Source organism: Prinia subflava, chromosome 3 (assembly GCF_021018805.1).
Source record: "Prinia subflava isolate CZ2003 ecotype Zambia chromosome 3, Cam_Psub_1.2, whole genome shotgun sequence".
In the NCBI taxonomy this organism is placed as follows: Eukaryota; Metazoa; Chordata; class Aves; order Passeriformes; family Cisticolidae; genus Prinia; species Prinia subflava.
The window spans coordinates 35,330,637-35,355,335 of record NC_086249.1 but is presented as its reverse complement, the minus strand read 5'-3'; the positions used below and the strand labels follow the sequence as shown (position 1 = coordinate 35,355,335).

The 24,699-nt window shown below is 43.7% G+C and overlaps 1 long non-coding RNA gene across 1 annotated transcript; it reads left to right on the top strand.

Annotated features, from left to right (window-relative positions):
- On the top strand, positions 1–23,297 carry LOC134549158 (uncharacterized). Its single transcript, XR_010080012.1, has 3 exons — positions 1–67; positions 946–1,069; positions 22,931–23,297. It is a non-coding gene; the product is annotated as an uncharacterized LOC134549158 (long non-coding RNA).
- The last annotated feature ends 1,402 nt before the right edge of the window (positions 23,298–24,699 follow it).

Genomic DNA, 24,699 nt, shown 5'->3' with positions numbered 1-24,699 from the left:
GGAGGCGCCGCCCTTCCCTCAGGGAGCCGCGGGGCTCGGGCAGGGGGGAGCCGTACAGCCCGCCGGTGTGAGTAGCAGCAGGGCGAAATAAACTCGAGAGAAGTCTGCTTAGAATCCAGTTTCCCTTAATAGTACATTCAGGGAAACGCCAAATGCATACGCTTCCCGTTTACTTTTTTTTCCCCCCCCACAAGTGAAATCTTTAATTAGGTTTAATTTGACTCCGTGGTTGTGTCTTACAAAATAAGCAGGAATATATAATATCGATAAAAGAATACAAAATGCGTGCAGTTTTGATAGCTTTTTTAAAATGTCGAGAGTTGCTTGTTACTCAAAGCTATGCGGGGAGAGAGGCTCAGTTGTTTTCACAGAATTTATGTTTGGATTATTTCCTCTGAAATTATTTGTCTTTTTGAGAGTTAAACAAAATTAAGTTTCTCTGTAAAATTAAGCAGAAGGGTGCTTGCAGATGTAAAATAATCACATATCAGGGAGTCAGAGGTTTGCTGAGGCTGGAGGGGAGCTCTGGAGGAGGCTGCCATTCCAAACCCCTGCTCAAAGCAGGGTCAGCAAGGGCTGCATGGATTCCGAGTATGCCCAGGGACGGAGATCTCTGGGCAACCTGCTCCAGTGCTCAGTTACAAACAAACAAACAAACCAAAAAAGAGAGAGAGAAAAAAAAACCAACAAAAGTTCGTTTCTTCTGTCAGTTTGTACCCTTTACTCCTGGTTCTGTGGCGGGCATTGCTGAGAGGCCTGGCTGTCAGTCTTCGCTGCTGCCCGCCAGGTATCCCCACACAGTGAGGCGTCCCTGTGAGCAGTCCCAGCTCCCTCCGCATGTCCGCACACCACACACCCTCCCATCCCCTGAGCACCCCGGTAAGATGTGTTTGGTGCTGTATTAGTGCCGTGTGCTGCGCTCCTCACACCATTCCCTGCTTGCAGCAGAGAACATCCCGCGTGCCGCCGGAGCTGTGTCTCGCTGTCCCGTTGTGCAGTGTGTGTCTCTGAGCCGGGGGGCTCCAGGTGCCTTTGGGCTGCTGTCCCGAGTGTGAGTCTAGCACCAGAAGTAAGTATTCCAAATTCTGCACCATGCAAAAAGCAGGTGCTCGTTAAGGTGTTGTAAGTGTTGAAGTACCTGTGATGAGGTGATGAGATTTGATTTCACTCTTCTGAACACTGCAGATGCATGTTTCAAAGGCATTATCTATTGAAAAAATATTTAGAGGAGAAAAAGATTATAAAAATATAAAGGGAGATAAATATAAAAATACATTCACATATTATGTTTCTGTGTATATCATAAAAAAGAAAAAGGGTTATGAGTTCATACTACAAAAAAAAGAACAACCTTACATTTCACTCAACCAACAGTATTTGATTTAAAATGTTGATTAATGGTTCACCAAATACAACAGGAGAGAACCAGCAACCTACTACAGATGACCCTCAGTTTTTATTAACTTCCTTTTGTAGTAGTCTGAATAGTGTTGTACAGTTTTTAATCTACATTAAGTTACATCATCATTTTGTTGCCATAGGCAATGAGTCAGAATTGCCACCATTTCTGGATTTTGATTTCCCAGGCAACAATTCAGTTTATCACTCTGCTAAAATTAATTCTATCTGCCATGATAACACACACTTTGGGGTCAGTGTGTGAACTACCATTTCTGAAACAAAGGAATTTATGTCAAGTAGTGCAAGGGACAGCTGTAACAAAGAAAGCACAGTTCTGTTACAAATCTGAGTAGTTCCTTCCGATAGAACTTTTGGAGTACAGTATTTATGTGAAAAATGACCCTAGTGGGTCTGATTTTTAAGTAAATTAAAGCATTAATTAATTTATTATGCATGAACTGTATCAACACAATTTCTTTTCAGTCTAAAATCTTAGATTCTTATGTTATGTGTTTGGAAGCAAAGGTTGAAAATTATTTGGAAATGAAAGTGTGGTGATGTGGCTGCAGGGTGGGAGCTTTACTCAGGACGGGGCTGTCTGTTAGACAAGGCGTAACACCGTAAACTGGGCTCCCCACAGGTTTGGGCTGGGGTCTCACGTGTACTGGCACTGGTCCAACTGATTGCTTTTGCCAGAGGATGGGGGATTTAGCTCCCACTGCTTGTCCTTCATCACGGGCTGGGTTTTCCCTCCTTTCTTCGGAGCATGACTCTCTCTAGATGCTTCCAAAAATAAGTTCTCCAATTTAAGAGAAAACTATCTAGTGGGGGCTGCTTCTCTGTCAGTTAATTTCACCTCACACTTTTAAAACTCATTCCACGATTGCTAGACCTGGTGCAAGGCGAGTGCTGGGAAGTGCATGTCCAGGAGCAGCTGGGACGGGGAGAATAGGGCTGGAGGAGGGTGTGTCCCTTCAGTGGCAGTGGGACGGCTGATTGCTTCACCCTCCCTGCACAATTTCTTAGGTTTTGAGGAGCGAGAGGTCTCCTCTGCTTGTTCAGGGACGCTGTGTGCTGTGCAAAAAACGGCTGTACACGCAAACAGGTGTACATATATAGGGCATGCTGTAAGGAGAATGAAATATCTGCGCCGAGGTGAGTGAGGCAGGTAAGACTCATAGGAGCAAGTCTCCAGCCTTGGCTCTTGCGAAGGCGCAAAATATGACTCGCACTTTTCCAGCTGTGAATGCCTGCAGAGCAGGAGACAAGCGGTTTGGGAACGTGAATTGCTCCATTAAGTATTGTTAACACATGTTCGTAAGGAAGTGGTTATTTAAATAGCAATCTGTGAATTGTTAGTTGGGGCCAAAGAGGACAGGCGTGAATGAGATGGGTGGGTGCTATTAGGATGTGGGACTGGGCAAAGCTGCCACAGCCCTTTGGAGAGAGAGGAGCTCTGTGGGTCAAGGAGCCCACTGGCCTACAAAACACTTACTGTGAGTAGCTTGTGTCTGAAAGGGAAAAACAGAAGCAGCAGTTGCTATGGGGTAACTTAAAACTTTCTTGGCAGAACGGAAGGATTGTAGCAAATAACAAATGTCCTTGGAAAGATACAGAAAGTACCGGCATAGCTGAGCCTGGGGTATCAGCCATAGGCAAACCTCCCAGAAACTGGAAAAATGGGAGCATGACCAGAATAAGGAGCTCCAACGTTTCAGACCCATGAGTGTATTGAATCTGAGTTCAAGGAAGCTGAATTAGCCTCAGCAGCATACTACTTCCAGGTTCCCAAGGCTCCCAGGACTTATGGCTGTGTTTCGGAGTTCTTTCTAACCAGGACTACATAGAGCCCCTTGATTTTTCTTGGTTTTATGTGCATCCCATAAAGCCTGTTTGACAGAGGACTTGGTCTTTGTCTTGATTGTGGAAAGTTCAACTACCCTATTCTGACAACAGCACAATCAACTTTAAAACATCTTTACAATCAATTGTGAGAGCAAAATTTCAAATTTGATGGAGCTTCTACTGCAAATCAGCTTTATATGGTGGAGGAAGAACACAAGCACAACTTCTTTGCAAATGCAATCACTCCTATTTCCTACATTTTGTGTCGTGGTGATGTCATTGGTGTGTTTTTATGTTCAGAATGCTCTGTGTGCAGTAAATTTCACTAGAATGTTTTAATTTCCTGTGTTTTGTACCAAAATTAGTGTGAATGTCAAGAAGCCTGTAGTGCTGCTACACAATTATACTGTTTTCATATAATCTTCAGTTTCTGTTCCCTGTTTTGAATTTAGATGATTTGGGCTCACAAAATGCACCTTAACTCTTGGGCTTCTGTGGTCCTGTTCAACCTGCCTGTGAGGCAGTAGGTGAATGAGTTGGTGCAGGACAGACTTGTGGGTCTGGGATGTAGAAAAGGATGGCACTGGATGTGTAAAGCCTGCAGAGACCCTCGAGGCAGCATCTTGATTCAGGAGCATCAAGACTTAGCTGCCTGGGAGGAATCTGTACTTGTATATGAATTACGTATATGTTTTTCTCTTCCTTTTTTTTTTTTTCCCTCCAAAGTCATCAGAATGGCCAAAAGTTAATAAAAATGCTTTGAAGGTGATTTACTGTTCTACAATAGTGTAAAATGGTTTAGCTGCTAATGTGACAGTAGCAGCAGCCAGGCTGTGCAGGCTTGTGCTCGCTCCAGGCAGAGGCGCGTGCGCGAGGCAGAGCCACTGCTGTGCCTTGGGAACAAGCTGCCTTATACCTGCCAGTAAGATCTTGATTAGAGTTGAAAGTGGTTTGTGATGTTGCCAAATGTTATAATTCCGCCATTCTGTTGGAACTATTCCTCATCAAGTGTTTCCTAAAAGAGTATCCTCAGGATGCTTTTTTTTTTCAGATTCAGAAAAAAAAATCACAGAATAATGCAGTAGACAGATAAGCATTATCACTTACATTTCTGTTACTTCTGTTTGTTTTTAATACCAACAGCAGTTTGTCAGAAACCTGCAGCATCCACACACCTTTGAGAAAGAAAATTTGTCAGATATGCTTACTCCTGTTAGAAATATTTTCATTAAGCAAATACACTGGATTGAACAGTAATATTAAAAACAAACAAACCCTGTGATTTATCTGAAGTCAGCTGAGACTAACATTGGACACCTGGGCATGTGAGGGATTCAGGAGGATGTCCACACTGCTCCTGAGCTCTGCCAGAGGCCTGAACCCAGGAGCTGGGAACAGGGGGGATCTATCTTGTTTTCCTTAGGGTGCTGCTCCCTGCAGTGGGCAGCAATAAAGGATGCAGGATGTGACCCTGCCTGCATCCCCTGAGCAGCATGAGGAGGGAGCTGGAGAGCCACAGCACTTCAGGCTGATTCAGTGCAAACCTGCTCACAATCTGAATTGGCTAGATAGTACAGCTCATGCGAGAGAGATCCAGCAAATAATTGTAATGACCGCTTGAATTTCACCTGGAGGGGATCAGAACAAACTGGAGCTTCTAGCTTTTAGCAGAGGAAAACAGACTTGTGTAGAGGGTGGTTTCCCAGGAGAGGAAGAAGGTCTTGGCTTGAGGCCCTTTTTAGGCCTTGCAGGCAAAAGACTCAGTCCAATAATTCCTTTGTTGTGTTATGTAGATAATTGCTAAAAAGTTCTGAGTCTCCTCTGTTACTATAGGTTATCTTTTGGTGCAGAAATTTTAATATTCTTAAGTGTTCTCCCCCACTGGACCCTTCCCTCAGACCCTGCCTTAACCCTGCCCTAACTCCGCCCCACACCAAGTTGTATAAATACCTCTGTCTGACCCTGGCCCTTGCTTTTTGCCCCTTGTCTCTGCTTGCTCCAGTTAGTTCTTGTTACAGTGTACACCTTTTTGTTAGTTGCTTTCAGATTATTAAAGTTCCTTTTCAGAGCAATTGTACTGAGCTTGCCTCTCATTAGGCACCATTAGGTTAGAGTCTTGAGGAAACCCAAATGGGTCCAATCGTTGGGCTTGGGCCCCCAAAAGGTTTCAGACTTCAGTTTCAAGAAAAGAAAAAGTAACTCTTGGTATGTCACACAGAGGTATTTTCTTCTTTATACAAATTGCCGTGAAGGTGAGATGGTGAGGTGTGCTAAATATTCTATTGATTTTTCCTGGTGGAGTTGTAGACTTGGTTACAAAATATAAAATTAAAGGAGAAATGCTGCCAGAATCTAAACCTGGATTTCATTAAAATGTGTTGTCATTTCTCTATAAAATACATCTGCTACAATATTCCAGAAATTTTAGACACACAATAGGGTAATAAACTGCTTTTATAACTTGGGTAATACTCTACCATAGATTCCTGATTTCCCCCCTACTGTTTGTCTGAAATTACCTCAGTACAAAAACGTTCATACACTGTGAGGGAGGAACAAATGGGTTGGCATTTCAATAAGTGGAAATTATTTAAATTGTGTATGAGACATGTTTTATAGAGAGGACAACCAACCACCATCCAAGTCCGAATGAGATACCGTCATGTCTAGCATCTTCTGTCCTGACCTAGCCAGGACTAACAACCTCTGCAAGGCTGGTCAGCCTGTAATTCACTGCAGATGGTTCGGTCAGCAGTGTGGGTCCCTGCCTGTGCCTGTGTTTCCTGGTTTCCCTTCACTGGGTCAGCTCCACTGCTGGAGGCAGTGGTGAGAAGCCAAGCCAGTGTGAAGGTTACTTACATTGCTGGTGCTTTCCCCAGTTGCTGCTCCCCACTGAGAGAACTGATTTTCCCTGGGGACACAGAGGCTGCCTGATCCACTGCCCTGCGCTGGCTGCTCTGAGACAACAGCACTGTCTTCCAAGTGCCCTGCATGGCAAAGCCAGCGTGTTCGCTCACAACATCAGCAGCTGGAAGAGATGTCCTTAATATTGTCTTCCACATTTCCTGTGCAGACAAATCCCTTCCTGCTTCCTGGATTAATGTGATCCTATCCTTGAACACGACACAAAAGTCTGAGAAGGAGGTGAGTGTCTCCATCAGGCATATTCCCGTTCATAGTTTGGTGGGAACATTTCCATGAGTAAGTGTTAACAGATCACACTGATGGTTATTTCAGTATCTTCCTCTGAATATTTGTTATTTCCCCTTTCCATGGAAGAATCATATTAAAGTACTTACGCTTTTTCTCCTGAAGAAGAAAACTCCAGCTGAGTGTACCAACATACACATATTTTATATGCAGCTCCCTGGCTATGCTTCTCTTCATCTTGCCATAAACTCCTAGAAGTTTCCAGTCTGTGGCGCACACTGTTCTTATTGAAAATAGTAAATGGATAAAGATGCATCCTGCATCCTGAGAGCAGGTATTTCCCTCTCTGTTTTCTGCCCCAGTATGTCAGATCTTAACAGAAAGAACTCCCATGTCTGTGGCCTTTCACATTGGTTTGCAATGATGAGGGAACTGCTAACAAGTAAACCCTCTCTGGGCAGCCCCAGTAAGAGGCATGTTTTTTCTGGCTTCCTTCTGGGGCTCACAGAGCCCTGGCAAAGGTTTATGAGAGCAGTGCATATTCCTCATAAGAGAGGATGATGTTGTGCAAGCCATTACGTGTGTCCTGCCTCCAGAAGCATCGACATAAAGAGTCAAGTAAAACTTTTCTCCAAAATAAGTAGTTCCATGTGGCCAGCCTAGTCAAGCACAAAGCAAAGCCTCAGCACCCTGAGACACCTCAGCTGCCTTCCAGAAATATCTTTTGTGGATCAACAAGAAGGTCAGAAAAAACAATTCTCTTTATCTTCTTGGTTTCTTTTGTATTTTTTTTCTGAATGGCCACTTACGATGAAAATGTTCTGGCTATGACAAATTATCCACATTTTGAATAATTCAATATTAAACCAAATTCTTTACTGAATGCTACACAATATCAATTAACTCTGACAATCTTTTTAAAAGTAGGGAACTGTCCGTCACCGGGAGTTTACAATTTGTGATGATTGAGCCCAGAATGAATTCTGACAGCTTGGTTACCATAAGCTCCTCAGAGACACAATGCTTAGTGGAAACACTGAAATAATCCTTATGGTAGTGGCAGGAATAGTGCCAGTACAACAGAATGTGCTGTAGGCACAATGCATGGCAGAATCACTTTGGCTCCTGCACACAGTAACTTCAAAAGTTCCTAGAAAATTTGCCTATTGCTTAGACCAAGAAAGAATAACTTCTCTACCTGCCACTGACAGTGGTTATCAGCTGTATTATATTCCATTTTGCACGTGGCAGGAGGTACTGGGGAAACTGCAAATGTAGGAAGTCTTGCTGCAGAGCAATGAAGGCCAACTGGTGTTGTAGATGAGTGATGGTAAGGGCATGGGAAGAAGTGCACACGGTGCCCAGGGTGCTGGCAGAAGAAATCACTGTTTTTACGTTTCTTGCTATTTCTTGTTCCTTCCCTATCAGCTCTCTTGGCAGTGCTGGTCATGGTGAGCTCTCCATATAGGTGTTGCTGCAATGAAACAGCTTAGCAAAGGCTTCATATTTTAAAAGTTTACAAAATTCCTGCTGCTCTTGCCTGGATTGGGTGAGGAAGGGTTCACACAAGCGGCTGTGCTGGCACCTCAGTGGGCCAGAGGGGATGGTGATAAAAGGCATCCTTCTTGCGCTGGTTCAGTTGGAGTCACAAGATGACATCTGTCCCTAACCTGATGCTTTCAAATGATGGCCTGTATGATGTGACAAGTTATGTGACAGCATGACAGACTGTGACATTTCAGATTGCTGTGAGCAGCACTCTTTGTGTTCAAAAGTTGTGTAAGCACAGCACTCCAAAAAATAAGTGCCTCACAGACTTGCTAAAGAGAAAATTCTTGCAAATGAAGAAAGAGGGAGGAAAGAAACTATTTTAAAAGAGGTAGATAAGAAAAAAAAACTTGGGTTAGCACTTCTTTACAGTTAGCTTTTTGTTTTGTTATCCCTGTTACAAAGCTAAGAATAATTCAGAATCATTTCTGTAAAACTTCAGGGCATAAAAGAGCAGGAGAAATGGCACTTCTACATGCCTTAGATTAGATTTCTTCAATGTGAAGCAAGATAAAATAAGTTCTATTTTATTTGGGCTTAAGGAATGTAAGTGAATAATAATTACCAGCTGATACACCAATTTAATGCAGGTGTGCAGAGTTCTAAAAGACAAGGAGTGATAATAACTCATAGTTAGCTTTAAAAAGAGATCTCAGAATTTTCAAATTCAAAAAACCACAAATACTGGAAAAGAAACCCCCATTATATGAAAGGAATTGAAACTCGCAAATATGAAAAGTACACTAATTTTGTTCCCAGAGACATGGATAGATTCTCCTGCCTCTTAGAGGTGAGCAATTACTAAGCATACATGTTTGAAAATTTCAAAGTGAAATATTAAGAGCAGAGAGAACAGTTATTGCTAAATTCCTGCATCCAGATTCTGCTGTATGGGCTGGATCTTAAAATGTTGAAGTTCAGCAGTCTGGCTGTTTCTTTCAGACTTGGGTCTGGCTTCACCCAAAAAAATATGGAGCTGCTGCTCAAACATGCTTCAAACAGTCACATGAATGAGATTCAGAAAGGATTTTAGCCATGGCCAAAGATGAAATGATACACTGTCAAAGTTATTAATTGGTTTCTGATTAGAAACCATGAAGACCAGTCAGAATGAGAGATTCATGAACACCTATCCATCTTGGGCTGCAAACGTAGTGGGAAGGTTTCTGTATTTGTGCTAACATGGCTGTAGTTGTTCTTGACCTGTGGCCAGCCGGTGCAAATGATTTGGCCTACAGAGACATTACACATTTTTCATTTTATGTTTGGGTGGCGGATGACATTTTTGGTCAGTCATGGAGAAGTTCCTACTGCATTTGCACTCAGGGAGGCCTGGATTTTGGTGAATGCTTTTTCGTCCCACATTCTTTGAGCCTCTTAAGGTGGTAATTTTTGGTGGTATTAGTGGCAGAAGACCACCAAGAATGGGCTGTACACCTGCTCCTGGGAGCTCCAAAGTTCATCCTCCTCCTGCTCTCTAGTTGTGGGTTATACAGCTCTGTTAGCTCTGTATACATGCTGACAGCTCAGCTGCAGGGGAGTTTACAGTTTTTTCAGGCTGCCAGAATGAGTCTTGCCTTCTTGCTGGGACAGCAATCCCATGATCCCAGCCACCAGGATTGTGAGTGTCTTCATCAGTGGCTAGCTGGCAGAGACAATACATGGGAGAAGGTCATTGAAAGCAGCTGGTCCTTGGCAAGAATGAAAAACATCAGATGCAGCTGTTATTGGCCCTACCTGTGTGTTACTGATGGAGCAAGGCTGCAGGGGCATTGCTGAAATGTGGGAATTATACTTTGTGCACACCATTTCCTGGCCCAGCCAGGAGCAAAGCCAAAACTATGACAAAGAGCAATGCAGACTTTTGCTAATGTCATAGCTTTTAAAAGACTTCCAGAAATGATGAATCCTGCTTTCCTGACTGTAACAATGCATACCTAATCCCAAACCACCTTTTCTTTTGCTGCCAAATTATAAACAAAGCCCTCTGACTTCTGGGGGAGGAGTGTGCAGAGCACCAGGTTCAATATCTGATGAACATGTGAAGACCTCTCATTGTAGTGCTGTAGCAGAAGAGGAATGAGACAGGCACGGTGCAGACAGGGTGTCCTTGCACAGGGAATGCGGCCATGGCAAGTCCCTGGGGAGTTTGAGCCAAGGTGTGTGTCTGTCCAGCCCCACCAGCACCGTCATAGGGAACAAACAGGGATGTTAAACTCCTCTCACTGCATACCTGATTTGGCTTCTGCACTGTCCTCATGCAAGGCAATAATATATTTCTCCCCTGAAATGATTTTGTATTTCCATGAAGAGTTCTTAAAATATCCACGACACAAAGCGTAACGGAAAAACTGCTGGAATTTGGTCCTGCTGAGGGTGAGATAACAATGTGAAGGATATGAGGCAAGGTACCATTTCATTGTGCTTTACTAGTGCTTGTAATTTACATCTCATCACTTTCAAGGCCTCCGCTGGCAATATTTCCTTCTAAGAATAGAGCTGAAAGGTATTTTAAGAATTCTAGTTGTTGTGCAATTAATAGGGTAACACTTTGTTCTAAGTAAAAAGATCTGCTGTTTTGAGCAGTAACAGTATTTTGCATGTAAAAAAGGGGGAATGGGGAATGTTTTATTGGCAGCACTTTTCCTTACAGGGGGATGAATCACATTCTTGGCAAGCAAGATTAGATTCACAAGAATGCTCAGTTTGATCAACTTCCTTCAAAACACTAAGCTCAAAGTACAGAGGAAAAAAGAGAGAAAGAAACTTGGATGGGCTTGGATGTGGAAGACATTACAAGATGGACATCCAAGCAGGAAGACAATAAATCTAGTGTACAAATTGTTTTGCCCAAAGCAAGTCGCTGACTTGCTGTTACAAGAGGGTCCAGTCTAAATTAAGAGAGTACTGGAAGGGAAAAATAAAACAAGGAGGAAAAGAGCCAGAGCAGAGAAAGAAAACCCCTGCTGATCTGGCAGACATGGCGGATGTTGTGTCAAACATGAGTTTATTTGCTAACAAAACAATGTGAATTTTCACAAAAAATTACCACCCTTCCCTTCAGAATGGAAGATTGTGCTGAGAAACAAAATATGAGAATACAGTTAGTTTAGGTGAGAGGAAAGTGCCTATGTTCAGGCTGTTGTTACACACAGCAAAGGCTGAGGGTTATGACGGGACTTCTTAGTCAGGAGCGCAGGGTGAACCAAGCCATGCCCTCATTGCTCCTCTCCACCTGTGCAGTGTACCCCACTGAGGAAGGGGTGGCACTGAAAATTGTCCCTTCCAACTTTATTCTAATGGATGCTTTCCAGCTGGATTGGTTGCCTGGGCTGGTTCACCAAGCAACCAGCCCTGGCACTGCACAATATACCCAAGTGTCAGTGGAGGAGATGACAAGAGTAAGGGGACATGGCAGAGGGGGAATGAAGAAGCTGGACAGGCACTGCTGCTGTTCCACCTCATTCATGATCTACACAGCGCTGGTCTAAGGGACATTTGGCCCTGTTGCACCCCTCTGCTCAGAGACCCTTAAGTGGCAGCTTCAATGAGACCAGTACAATTGCTTGTTGGCTGAAGTGAAAACAACTAAAGCAAAACCCAAAACATTATTTAGTGTGGAATTTCCCTTTTTCTAGGTCATCCTGTGGTCATGCAAAGAGCTGTGTCAGTATAAAAGCAAGGGGTGGTGGAAGACAAGAAGGGAAGTACTGCTGCCCAGTACCTTTTGATTTCCCCCTGCTCTTCACCCCAGTGCTCTGCCACCCCTCACCTGCAGTGTAGGTGGCGGCTGCAGCACATTCAGGTGATTATGGTGTGACTGTGTCACATCCTGCAGCCAGCACAGGGCTGCTGTGCCTCTGTTCAGGGTGTTCTCCCAAAATATATTTGGAACTTACTGAACCTAATATAGGCAAAAAAAAAAAAAAAATTGGGGAAGAATGCGAAGGTAGAGACCTAGGAGGGCTGGGTCAGGCCACAAAGGATAAGTGCAACTCAAAGCAGGACCCAAGATACTGTGGAAATGTCGGTGTCTAATGACCTCAGCATCACACAATTGTTGTGTGTCTTCAGGATCCCAGTTTCAGTATGTTTTTCACTTCTGTCATGCTCTGCAGGGCTGATGCAGTGAATCCAGTACTGCTCTCTGACTCTTCAATCAGATATGTTGCCTATATGTAGTAAATCCCAGACTTTTGGGACACTGAATGTATTCACCAAGCAACCACATCCCATTCATAGAATAAGATCAGTGCTTCCTGGTCTGGTTTCCTGTACACAGATTGTACAATAGGTCAGCACAGGTCCTGGGGATATGTCCAGGTTTTCCATATGTGTAGCCTTCCTATCCAAGCTGCAGTACAGACAATCCTGCAAATTTTCTGGGCAGAAAAAGAAAATATCTAGCAAATCTGGACAGAGGGTAGCCCCAAGTCAGAGCCTCCAACACTTCATGAAACACTGGATCAAGCTCTCAAAGAGAAATGTGAGCAATCTTTGCATTGGAGTTTTTAAGACTGGACAAGTATGTGCCATAGTGAAGTCAGCCTAAACTAGATCCTTCGCAGCCTTGTTTCCTGTAAGAAACTACTAGTTTGACTCTCTGCAGCATGAAGAATGGCAAGCACAGTCTGTTCTCTGCTGTGCAACCTGCTTTCTCCTTCTCCAGCCTCTTGCTGGAATCAGTGTGAAACCCAGTGCAGACACTTGGGGCTGGGCACTGAGAAAAGGAAGATTTGTATGGCATGAGTCTGTGTATTCATGCATGAAAGAAACTGTAGTGTTCCCTCATAGTAATGCAGAGCAAGACGGAAATGGGATGAAGTTTTTTTCAGGGTTAAAATAAGCAGAACAAGAGCCAGTTGTTGTTTTGGGGAAGAGGAAAGCCGTTGATGTCAAAATGTTTCACCGACTTGGCAAAAATGCCAAGCTGGCCCTGCCTGCACAGTACAAGGACTTCAAAGGGCTTATCTTGAATAAGAATTGAGGGAGCCAGATCACAGTTTCCTACATGTATTCAGCTGAGGTTAAATGATATGCAAGGCTGTAATCCCAAGGGTGTGTTTTCCTGCTGATGCCAGCCAAATTGCTGACACCTCTACCTGCAGAACTTTTTTTGTGGGATTAGTCTTGCTTTAGCTGCATACACCCAGAAGGAGCTCAGTTCTGCCCCGGCACCAGGAAGAGTGGGTCACACTCTCACAACTGGTCACGTCAGGAGTGCTGTTCCACAGTGGGAACACTGAAACAGATGGCGAGGCCCTTGCTCCAGCGGTGAGCCAGTACTCAGGAGGGGCGTGTGGTTCTTAAACAGGATGCAGGCTGAATAACCCTCCATTCCTGAAGAGGGTGGTCCCCTAAGGTCAGGGCTGCCTTCAATGGTGTGGCAGCATGAGAGGAAACTGCCTCAGAGGGTGCTTTCATAATGCTCAGACTATGAATAAATTCAGCCTGTTGTACTCTGGCTTCCCAAGTGTTACTCATAAAAAATGTCAATAAGGAGAAAAAGGTTAGGGAAAGAACAATTCTCCAGCTAAACTTTCTTTACAGGAAGAGCAGGGGTCCTCCTCCCCCCACTCTTTGTCTGATTTCAGACAAAGGGCTTTGCATCCCATGCAGGAGTTCTCTTTTCTGCCTTGAAGGAACATATGGACGGTAGGTGATACAAACCTGGAAGAACTTAGCTCACTGAGTAATAGAATACCTGGGGTTGGAAAGGACCCCTTGATGTGATCTAGTGCAAATCTCTACTCAAGCAGGATTGCCTAGAGCAGGTTTCTCAGGACCATGTCCAACAAGATTTTGCAAATCCCCACTTACGGAGGCTTCACAGCCTCATTGGGCAACTGAACGGACAGGCAATGACCAAAAATCTAATGTCAGTACAGACAATTTTGACACTTTTCACCTTTATGGTAAATTATTAAAGTACAACCTGAATAAATGTACTTGATGTTCAGTCATTGACTCTGATTCTGGTGAGATTGGGTATAAAATTATGTGGACCAAAGCTTATCCATACTTAACCCAGTTGCATAATTCTGAGAAAAAGACATTCAAAGATACAGCTGGATGTTATGTGGGATTAACATACTGTGGTGTCATGGGGACTCTCCCAGTTCAGGACAGAATCATCCATTCCTCCAGTCAGTGCTGTGCTAATTTAGTGGAAGGAGGACCAAGGGTCTCTGAACATGTAACAACAATAAATCCAGAAAAACAATGAAGATTTTTCATCCTTTGAAGCACAGAGTTTTCTAAGAATATTTGTCCCTTAAATTCCAGAAGATGAGGGAAGAGATAAGGTCATGCATTCTGTTCCCATGCTTCAGAGACAACACTTTACCCTGACCATCACTGTTACTAAGGCAGCATCACAGTTCTGGCAGGAGCTCTTATCTGAAATCTTAACAGAGGCACATTTAGGCTATTCAAGACAGTTTTATATTTCTCAAGCTAAAGTCAGTGAAATGTTTCATTCAATTAGCGAGCAAACACAGTCTGTCCATTTCCTCTCTGTGATGCACAGAAATCTGCTTCCTCCCCAAGTACAGCACAGCATGTCTGAGCCACTGGCTACTATAATTAGGATGGGGAAAACATTTATGTGGCACTATAAAGGTGAACTGGATGCTCTACAAGTACAAAAACATTTAAGACGTTCCCAAAGTATTCAGAGAGCAACATGGTCAAGAAAAAACCCAAGGTAATTGTCTCCAGTGAAAAATGGATCCTGCAGAGATGAAGAATCATCAGGGCAGCAGATCTGAATGGAGAAGGGAACTCCTGGGCTGAACGACTGGATGTCACTCAGAAACACTGTGATTTCTTTCCTAATCTGCCATGGACCTCATAGGTGACCTTCAGGAGTTAATGGTTCTGTGCATGAGTTCTCCAGGTAAAACTGGCATTAGTTCAACTCAGTTTCCAAAACAAAGGCAGGCTACGAAACAGAGGCTGGGAGAAGACAAGAGGTACTGTGGCAAGATAGAATCGGGAGGCACTCAGGAAGCAAGAGAGGGAACAGGGGCAAAGAAGATGAAAACCTGTGAAGAGTGAGGAGGCAGGGAGCCAGTGGCAAGAATAAGAAATGAGATGGCATCCTTCAAGTGGAGGGGAGGAGAAGATAGGTTAACAGATTTTTGGTTAGGCTAAAGGGAGTACAGAAAACCTGAAAGAGAAGCTGTCAGTGAATTACAGTAGCTAAAACAGGTAATGGCCAGAGCATAGAGAAGAACTGTAGTCATGGTGATAGAAAAGCAAGGACCACTTCAAGAAGAAGTACTGAGACAGAAATTAAAGGCTTCAGATTAAGCCTTTCATGAGAGTCCAGTGATGTGAAATAAAAGGAAAGAAGATTAAAAAGAACCTTTCCTGAACCCAGAAAAAAGAGGAAGTACAGAAATCAGATTTGAGAGAACTGATACTTTTATATCAAAGAAAATCAATTTGAAGCAGAATTAATATGTAATAGTAGCAAGAGCTTCAGGAGCAAAAAATTTAAAAGCCACAGGGATCTAAAACTGGATAGTCATGGACAGAAGATCATTTATTTACCCTCTAGAAAGGTGCAGGCAGAAATGATCAGATGCAATCAGGGGAGGAGCATGGAACGATCAGCTGTGCCATGTTTCGGGGGCCACCAGACAAAAACCTCCAATTACACATTTTGTGTCACCCACTCTGGGCACGCACCTCCCCTCATTTGTCAAGATGAGGATTCAGCAGGATATTTCAAATAGTCATGAGGAGCAGCAGTAACTGAAATTCCAAGGGGCCAAGAAAACACTTGTTGCGTATGAACACAGTCTTTGCTTGCATTTCACAACATTGCACAAGGCTTAAAAAGTAATGTCCAAATTTGCACACCCGTATCACTGTGTAAACAGAGAATGGCTAATCAGACCTGGTGTGCATTGAATTTCATGTCCTAGCCAGAGCCTGCCCTCTTGCTCCATATGCACCAAGGGCTTGGCATTGCAGAGAACATTTGAGCTTCTGGACTTATATGTGAATCTTTGAGAAGTGGAAAATAGACAGAAGAGCAATTAGACTGCTCTTATTAGTCTAAAGGGAGTACAAAGCAGCATGGTGAGAAACATGGTGCATTAATTGCAGTACTTGAAGCAAAAAATGGCCAGAGCACAGAGAAGACGTTTAAAAAGGGAAAAAAGGAAGACCCAGGGAACTACAGGCATGTCAGTCTCAGCTCTATGCCCAGCTAGATCACAGAGCAGATCCTCCTGGGAACTATGCTAAGGGACATGGAAAATTAGGTGACTGGTGGCAGTTAACATGGTTTCACTAAAGGCAAATCATGCCTGACAAATTTGGTGGCCTTCTACAACAGGGTTACAACTGTAGTGGGTAAAGGAAGAGCTTCAGACATAGTCTACCTGGACTTGTGCAAGACACTGGACATCATCCCATATGACAGCCTCATTTCTAAAATGGAGAGACATGGATTTGATGGGTGGACCACTTAATGGATTGGGAATTGGCTGGATGGTCACACTCAGAGAGTTGTGGTCAACAGCTTAATGTCCAAGGGAAGACAAATGGCATTCCTCAGGGACTGGTGACTGGTGCTGTTTAACAGCTTTGTCAGTGATGTGGCATAGAGTGCACCCTCAGCAAGTTTGCCAGTGACACCAAGTTGGATAGTGCGATTGACAAGCTGGAGGGAAGGGAAGTTATCCACAGAAACCTGAGAGGAGAGCCCATGTGAAACACACAAAGTTCAAAAACGCCAAATGTAAAGGTCCCACACCTGGGTTGGGGCAATCCCAAGCACAAATACAGGCTGGATGGAGGATGGATTGAAAGCAGCACTGAACAGAAGGACTTAGGAGTGCTGGTTAGGACAAGGAGCTGAGTGTGTTTTAGCAATGTGCTCTCATAGCCCAGAAAGCCAGCTGTGTCCTGGGCTGCATCCAAAGCAGTGTGAGCAGCAGTGCCAGGGAGGGGATTCTGCCCCTCTATTCTACTCTGCTGAGACCCCACCTGCAGTGCTGCATCCAGCCCTGGGTTCTCCAACATAACCATGGAATGGGTCCATTGGAGGACCATGAAGATGATGATCAAAGTGCAGTAGCACCTCTCCTATGTAGACAGCTTATGAAAGTTGGGATTGTTCAGCCTGGAGAAGAGAAGGCTCTGGAGAGAGCTTAGAGCAGGCTTCCAGTACCTGAATGGGGCCACATGAGAGCTGGAGAGAGTTTTTATAAAGGCCTGTAGTGACAGGACATTGGGGAGTGGCATTATACTGACAGAGGGCAAGTTTAGATTAGATATTAGAAAGAAATTCTTCCCTGTGAGAGAGGTGAGGCACTGCCACAGGTTGCTCAGAGAAGTTGCAGATGCTCTGTCCCTGGAAGTGTTAAAGGCCAGGATGGATGAGGCTTGGAGCAACATGGTCTAGTGGAAGGTGTCCCTGTCTCAATGGCAGGGGGTTAGAACTAGATGATCTTTAAGGTCCCTTGCAACCCAATCCATTCTATGATTTGCAATCATGGGGACAGAAAAGCAAGGGCCACTCAAGTTGTTTTGCATGCTGTCATGAGATGCTACTTCAAAATAATTGGTTGTGACTTCTGTGTTTCTATTCACTTTGATTTACAGTATAACAGTATTCCTATTCATGTGTTTATCACATTCTAAGACTTAAAGAAAACTTTACTCATTTAAGTTAGACTCACTATAACCAAAATCTGTATTTTAATTATTTGCAAATCAGATATTGTCTAACCTACAGTTTACTGACTGATGATGAATAGAAGCTACCCCTTAACATCAGAGCCTTTCTTCTTTAATCCTGGAGTTTTTATGAGCTCTAGCAGAGTGTGTAAAGGTAAGGTAGAGCAGAGTCTGAAAGAAAGTAGGTAGAAAATTGAAATCATGATTAGGACTGCTGTGATGCTTTTTAGATATGGAACTTTGTATTCCTGAAGTAAGCTAAAAGCAGAGGCTGGTGTGGGAAGTTAATTCAAAATAGATGTGGGTTGAAAGACTGTGTGGAAGACTAGGAGACACGCGGTGATAATGATAGTCATCAAACAGGAACACGTGGTGAAGCATTTTTGGAGGGGAAACTCTTTCAGTTTCTATGCTGTTTTCATGTATATTATTCTGTGATGATACTCTAGTAAAGCATTATGGAGAGCTGAGGATTTTTCAGTCTCCTGCTGTGGTGGATTGACCCTGACTGGATGCCTGGGGCCCACCAAAGCTGCTTTTATTGCTCCCCTTCCCAGCTGCACAAGGGAAAGAAAATGTAACAAAAAGCCCATGAGTTGAGTTAAGGACAAGGAGACAAAGGACTCACCAATTCCAGTCATGGGTAAAACAGACTCAGCTTGGGGAAAATTAATTTATTATCAATCAAATCAGAGTAATATAATAAGAAATAAAAACTAAATCTTAAAATACCTTTCTCCCACCCCTCCCTTTCTGAATTCACTCCTGAATTCTTTACCTCCTCCCCCACAGAGGTGCAGGGGGAGGGAATGGGGGCTGCAGTCAGTTCATCACATGTGTCTCTGCTGCTTCTTCCTCCTCAGGAGGAGGCTTGACACACTCCTCCCCTGCTCCAGTGTGGGGTCCCTCCCACAGGAGACGGTTCTCCATGAACTTTTTCAATGTTAGTCCTTCCCATGGGTTGCAGCTCTTCACTGACTTCTCCAACGTGGGTCCCCCATGGTGTCAGAAGTCCTGTCAGCAAACCCACTTCAACATGGGCTCCTCTCTTCACAGATTCACAAATCCTGCTCCAGGAGCCTGCTCCAGCATGAGTTTCCCGTGGGGTCAGAGCCTCCTTCAGGCATCCCCCCTGTTCTGATCTGGGCTCTTCCATGGCTGCAGGTGGATGTCTGCTCCTCTCTGGACCTCCAGGGGCACAGCTGCCTCCCCATAGTCTGCACTAGAGGCTGCAGGGGAATCTCAGCTCCAGTGCCTGGAGCACCTCCTGCTCCTGCTTCATTGCACTGCATGCCTGCAGTGTTGTTGCTCTCGTGTTTTCTCACTCTTCTCGGCTGCTGCTGTACAGCTTTTCTCCACCCCATTTTAAGTCTGTTATCCCAGAGGCATTACCAATATCCCCGATGGACTCAGCCTTGGCCAGCAGTGGGTTGGTCCATCTTGGAGCCAGCTGGCATTGGCTGTGTTGGACATGGGGGCAGCTTCTGGAAGCTTCTCAGAGAAGCCACCCTTGTACCCAATAGACCTACACAGGGGTCCTCTCAGAATTTTCCCCAACAACTTTTTAGGGGCTGTAATCCTCAACCAATTTCAATAAAACTTTCTCTTTTATATGGATGTATGGCATGTCTGGATGACAGGTCCCAACGTGAAATTTTATGTTTCTGTTGCCAAGGCTGTGTGATACTTAATCCCCATCTTTCCACTCTTCTTGTGATTATACCAATAGGTCAGGCCAAGTTATTTTATTCGTGCAAGTCACTCACCTCACAGACAATAGCAAATACTTCTCTCGGTTTTCAGGTATCCTTCTTTGTTGATAAAGCTGTGTAAACAAGCACAAAACACACAGGATTTTGACTCCCAGAGTACACAGAGGTGTGACTATAGTTTTTCCTCTACTCAGTATCATTCTTTCTCCCCCAAGAAAATATGTGAGGTTTGTTGACTGGAGCTTCTTATGCTGCTTTGAGATGCCTTGCCAAGTTGTATGTTATGCCACTTCCTTCCTGCAGGCAATCCAAACAGTGAAGGCTTCCACTGGAGCCCTGCCCCTCACAACTGCACCACACAACTGCTCAGCTCTCAAGCCCTCTCTTGCAGCACAAGAAACATGGTGGTTCAGTGCTGGGCTCAGCAGGAGCTCTGAGAGCCTGCCACTTCTGAGGGCAGACCTTGAACAGGAGAGCTCTACAACCCCACTATGCCAAGCCCAGGAGACGCCGTGAGCCAGCAGCACCACTGGGCAGCTGTGGCAGGCATGCCGATGTAAGGCCAGCTCCATTGGCACAGTCACTGTGAAAAGCCCGTTTACTTAGGAAAATGAGATGAAGCAATAGGCTTACAGCTCCACTGGAAAATTACTGCATCAAAGAGAGGCTAAGCAGCGAGGATCTGAATTTCTGCAGAGTAACTAGGGCAAGACCTATGTCTTACAGGTTTGCCTTAGAGCTTTGTATCTGGGCAATAGCCTGGAACCCAGAAGTTGGGCATCTCCTCTGACTTATTGTGTTTTCCATCCTTTTGTAATTTTGTTTCTTTTTTAGTGACAGTAGATCATTATTTGGTAGATGAGGATTCTGGTCCTGGCTTTGCTGCTGAATTGCTGTGTTCCTTGTGAATGTTCATGCAGCCTAGCTTTGCTTCTCTCTTCAACTCCTCTGTCCATCTTATCTGCAGACATGTAATCTCTGCTCTGAAGAGGTGGTGCCTTATTATGGGTTTGGGATTTTCTGGCAGCAATTGCAGCCTTCTGGTGCACCATCACATACAGCAAGATTAACTGATATTTTCCCTATGGTTCCCTGGAATGTTCTTGTTTAGTAGCTGTTCCATACATGCAATTGTCTTGCATCAGCATGGTCTAATTTCTGTTTTTTTCTTAATTTATGGTTACTTCTGTCACCTACTTCTCTCACTCTTTGATGCAAAAGCAGACTTTTAAAAAATAGAGGTAGAAATAAGTTTTTTCTACTTCTATAGCTGACATCTACCTCTGTTTGCCTGTTGCCACTGAAGTCTTATTCAGTGTATCTGAAGTATTTGAATGCACATAGTTCAGTCTCTTACAGTTCGACTTCCATGTTTTATACCAACTCACTCCTTTTTCCTTGTGCATTACTGATGTCAGTCTGCAATCTGTCTGATTCTCGTCTTCTGTGTCTTTTTCTTATCCATGTACTTCCTTACCCATCTGTACTATTATTTTAATTGTCTTTGAATGCACATTAATAGTGCTTCTTAACATATGCCATTGCTGCTTTTTCTATCCCATTCCTTCCTTTACTCTGTTCCATGTCCAGTTTCTCTCAGCATTTAATCAGCTGAAATTCATTGCGGTTATTTTTTTTCCTTTTAGAGCTGACTTAGTCATAATAACAAGGCTTACAGGGAAAGATCCAAGTCTTGTTCAAAGATCTGATCCAAGGCTTATTAACATGGTTACTATTTTTTGATAACATTCCTGTTTTGTTTCTCTCCTTTTACAGACTCTATCAGATCCAACAACATCTCAGAAGAGGAATAGTTTCCTCTGAGACCCACATGTCCAAACCACACATTATGCTGGGAAACCAAAATGTGTTCAACTGATATCTAATCTGACACTTCTTTGTCCTTTTCTAAAGCATCACTTTTCCTTGTAGGACTTTTGATAAGGCAGCCTATTAAATGCGCCAACTTGTGACTCCATTCAAGCCTTTAGCTGGGAGAACCATTTCTATGTTTGTAAGGTGAGATGGTTATAATCCATCTAGTGTTATCTTCCAAGGGCACTGGACTGCCAGCCCTCACTGCTGAACTCCTTTGTTAACATATTCATTTTCTCTAGCCATACCTATTTGTCCTTCCTTAGGACAAGAAGGATCTTGTTAAGTTTCTAAAAATTGTACACCTTAAGCTTTCTGAGATGGTTTTAGTTTTTTACTCTGTGAAGAGTTAGGAGTAATTGTGGTAAAATGCCTGTGACTTAGTCTAGTTTGCAAGCAAATGGACATGGGTTCCTAACTAACCCTGAGAATGTGAAATGTGCGTGTTCTCTGCTGTCATTAGTACATTTTGTCTCCCTCTTGACACTTATCCATCTGATTTCTCTGGTGAGGTGTCTAGAAGGTTCCTTCCTAGTGCTGCTTTTGGGGAATGTGACATTTAGCTTTAGTGACCAGGCCTTAATTACAAGCAAGTAACTAACTGAAAATACTCATTTTCAGTAAAGTTTTGTTCACTGCTATTTTAGGCTTCATATGAGTAAATTGCAGTCTGTCACATGAGTAATTTTTGTCTCATATTCCAGAGTCCTATCTAATGGGATCAGTTCTTTAAACAAGACTTAGATCTTTCCTTATGTATGAGTTACTCATGGATAGAGCTGCACAGGGCTTTAATATCAGGCCTTCTAAATAAGTACAGTAAATGAGCAGAGAAATGAGCACAGCTTTCTTTATATTAATGCTGAATTCTGATGCTAGGCTTTGAGACATCAATTTAACATAATGATAGGTCACAGAAAGATTTCTTAGCCTTTCCAGAACATGGGAATTACCCCTCTTTCCTTACAGGCAGGGAAGTTCAGGTGGAGAAGTGAAACAGCTTGTTGTCAGTCCCAAAAGGGATGGGGAGTGGAAAAAAGCTGATCCATATTATCTTTGTCTCTACAGACCTGGCTACCACCCCCTTACCCAGATCAACATGAAACACTTCAGTGGTGTGTCAGTCTTCTGAAGCTTTGGATGTCTCTTACGGTTGCAAAATGCCCTTTCACTGGGGTGTGTGTGTGTGTGTGTGCATGGGGCACTCCACAGGCTAGACATGTGGCTCGTTCCTCCCCGTGTGCTCTGGTGCTGCTTTTGCACGCTGTGCTCCTTTAGGAGTTTCCTAGTCCCAAATCCTTACCTCCATACCAGTTGCTCTGAGGATTCAAAAGTGACTCATTTGTTCCCTCAGGATAGGGGTTCCTCACAACTCCTTCAGTATTTTTTTCCCCCACACAAACATCTTGGGAAACTACCCTTGTCCTCATCAGTTCCAAAGTCTCTCATTTTCTGCAGCAAGCCAAGGGCTTTGGATGCGCATGTGTTCCTCCCACACCTTTTCCTTCTGTCTGGGGTGTGAATCATTCAGAGCATGTGGCAGGAAGGACAAAGCTGTGGTGGGGGAATTGTTATGCTGGGAGATGTTGCTGTGCCAGGCCTTCGATGAAAAGATAATTGCAGGCTAGATTGATGGTTGCTGGATGCCCAGACCTGTTACCAGGGCTTCACATGTCCTGCATTACCCTTCTCTTTTTCTCCAGGATCAGAAGGGCACTGCCTAAAAACTTCTAAAATTTCTGGACTGGGTGGCTGTGTTGTTCAAAAGCCATCTGCATTGCATCTGAACAAAGTGATGCCATCAAGCTGATTGCAGGGACTTGAACACTTCAGCAATTAATTTCCAAATGGAGGGTGCAACTGGCTCAGCAATTCAGTTGCAAATGGACAGCACAACTGGCTCACACTGGTGAAATTCCACACGAAGTCCCGACATTCCTACAGTTCTCCTGGGCTCTGCTGGGCTCCAGCTGCAGTCAGTGATTGCTTCAAAGCCTGGGGCTGGGAGCAGAGTACATAGGAACGTGGGTCCTTGTGAAATACAGAGTTTTGAACCTTTTGAACTTGTGAGTCCTGTAAAGGCAGTCTGAGCATCCAGAATGCCTTACCCAGTCTGTGTGCAAGCTGAGGCAATTTTCCAGTTAGATTTATCCTATTTCACTACTTTGTGCTGAAATAAAATAAATTTCTGAAATATCAGGTCTCACATTCACTGCATCTTTGCCACTCCAAAAGAGTGCTGTGATAGATCCCATAGGAATACTCCTAAGGGGAAAAAAAAGAGCATACTTAAACCATACATAGAATTTGTTTAGAGTTTATTTTTTTCACCTACTCAGTTACTGAAGCACTGAGCCTAACTTTGACCACCAAAAATGCAAATTTGCATAAGGGTTAAACATGTATATTATATTCACATACAGGTTGTATTGTCTGTACTATGCTGGAGAACTCAGAACTGCTGTTTCAAACTGGTTTTGCATTGGTGATTTGGGAAGAATGATTCCCCAGTATCACTCTGCAAAAAAAATCAATGTGTTGAAACAAGAACATTTCAGTGACATTGTAAAGTCTTTTTTCCTTGCATATCATTCATGTTACATCACACTGGTTTGTTCTAAATATGTCACTGTTATTCTAAAGAGGATGTCACTGTCAGCAAATTCCTTGTGTATGTATGTTCATACACATGTATTCACATGTTCACTATTATTTCACACGTGCGTGTTCCTCTTTTTGAAAAACACTAGCAGAGAACTAGGCACTGCTGATGATATTCCTGCTTTGCTTTTCTTTTACAAGTCTTCTGAATGGGTTCAAGCTTTTATTGGCAATTAGTACTGTATGAAGAAACTGTTCATCCAAGCACATCATAATTATTTGGTTGTTAGGAGTATTTTTAGCAGAAGGATTTGGTAGTTGGTTCCAAATACAATCGTTTAGAAAGAGACACTGTGGCCCAGCAAACAGTGAAACAAGAGTACAAGGAGGGGATGAGGCAGCACACAGCATCAGATGTCAGGATGAAGCTGCACAGAGCTCCCACCTCCCTCCTTGTTGCAGGTGGGTGGAAGGAGAAAGAATGTGAAATAGTGGATCTGTGGTCCTTCCCACTTGCCCACACGGCAAGACAGCTGCTCAGGCAAGTCAGCAGGTGAGTGCTGTAATCACCACAGAGCCAGCAGCGTCACTCACTGAAGCAGAGCCATGAATAAACACAATGTCCCTTACTCATGGCCGATTAATTTCTCATGGTCTAGTCTGGTAACAGATTTGCTGCTCCGAACAGCCCAAATTGTATTGCTCTTTTTGTGGAGCATCTTTCCTTCAGGAGGTGCCTTACTGTGGAGAAGATAGCCAGGAAGAAAGACTTGACGCTAATTTCCAAAGAGACAACTTTCACAGTAACCTCCAAAAACCTTACAAAGGTCAAATCATGTTTTAACCAAGTTGTTGTATCAACCTAGCTGAT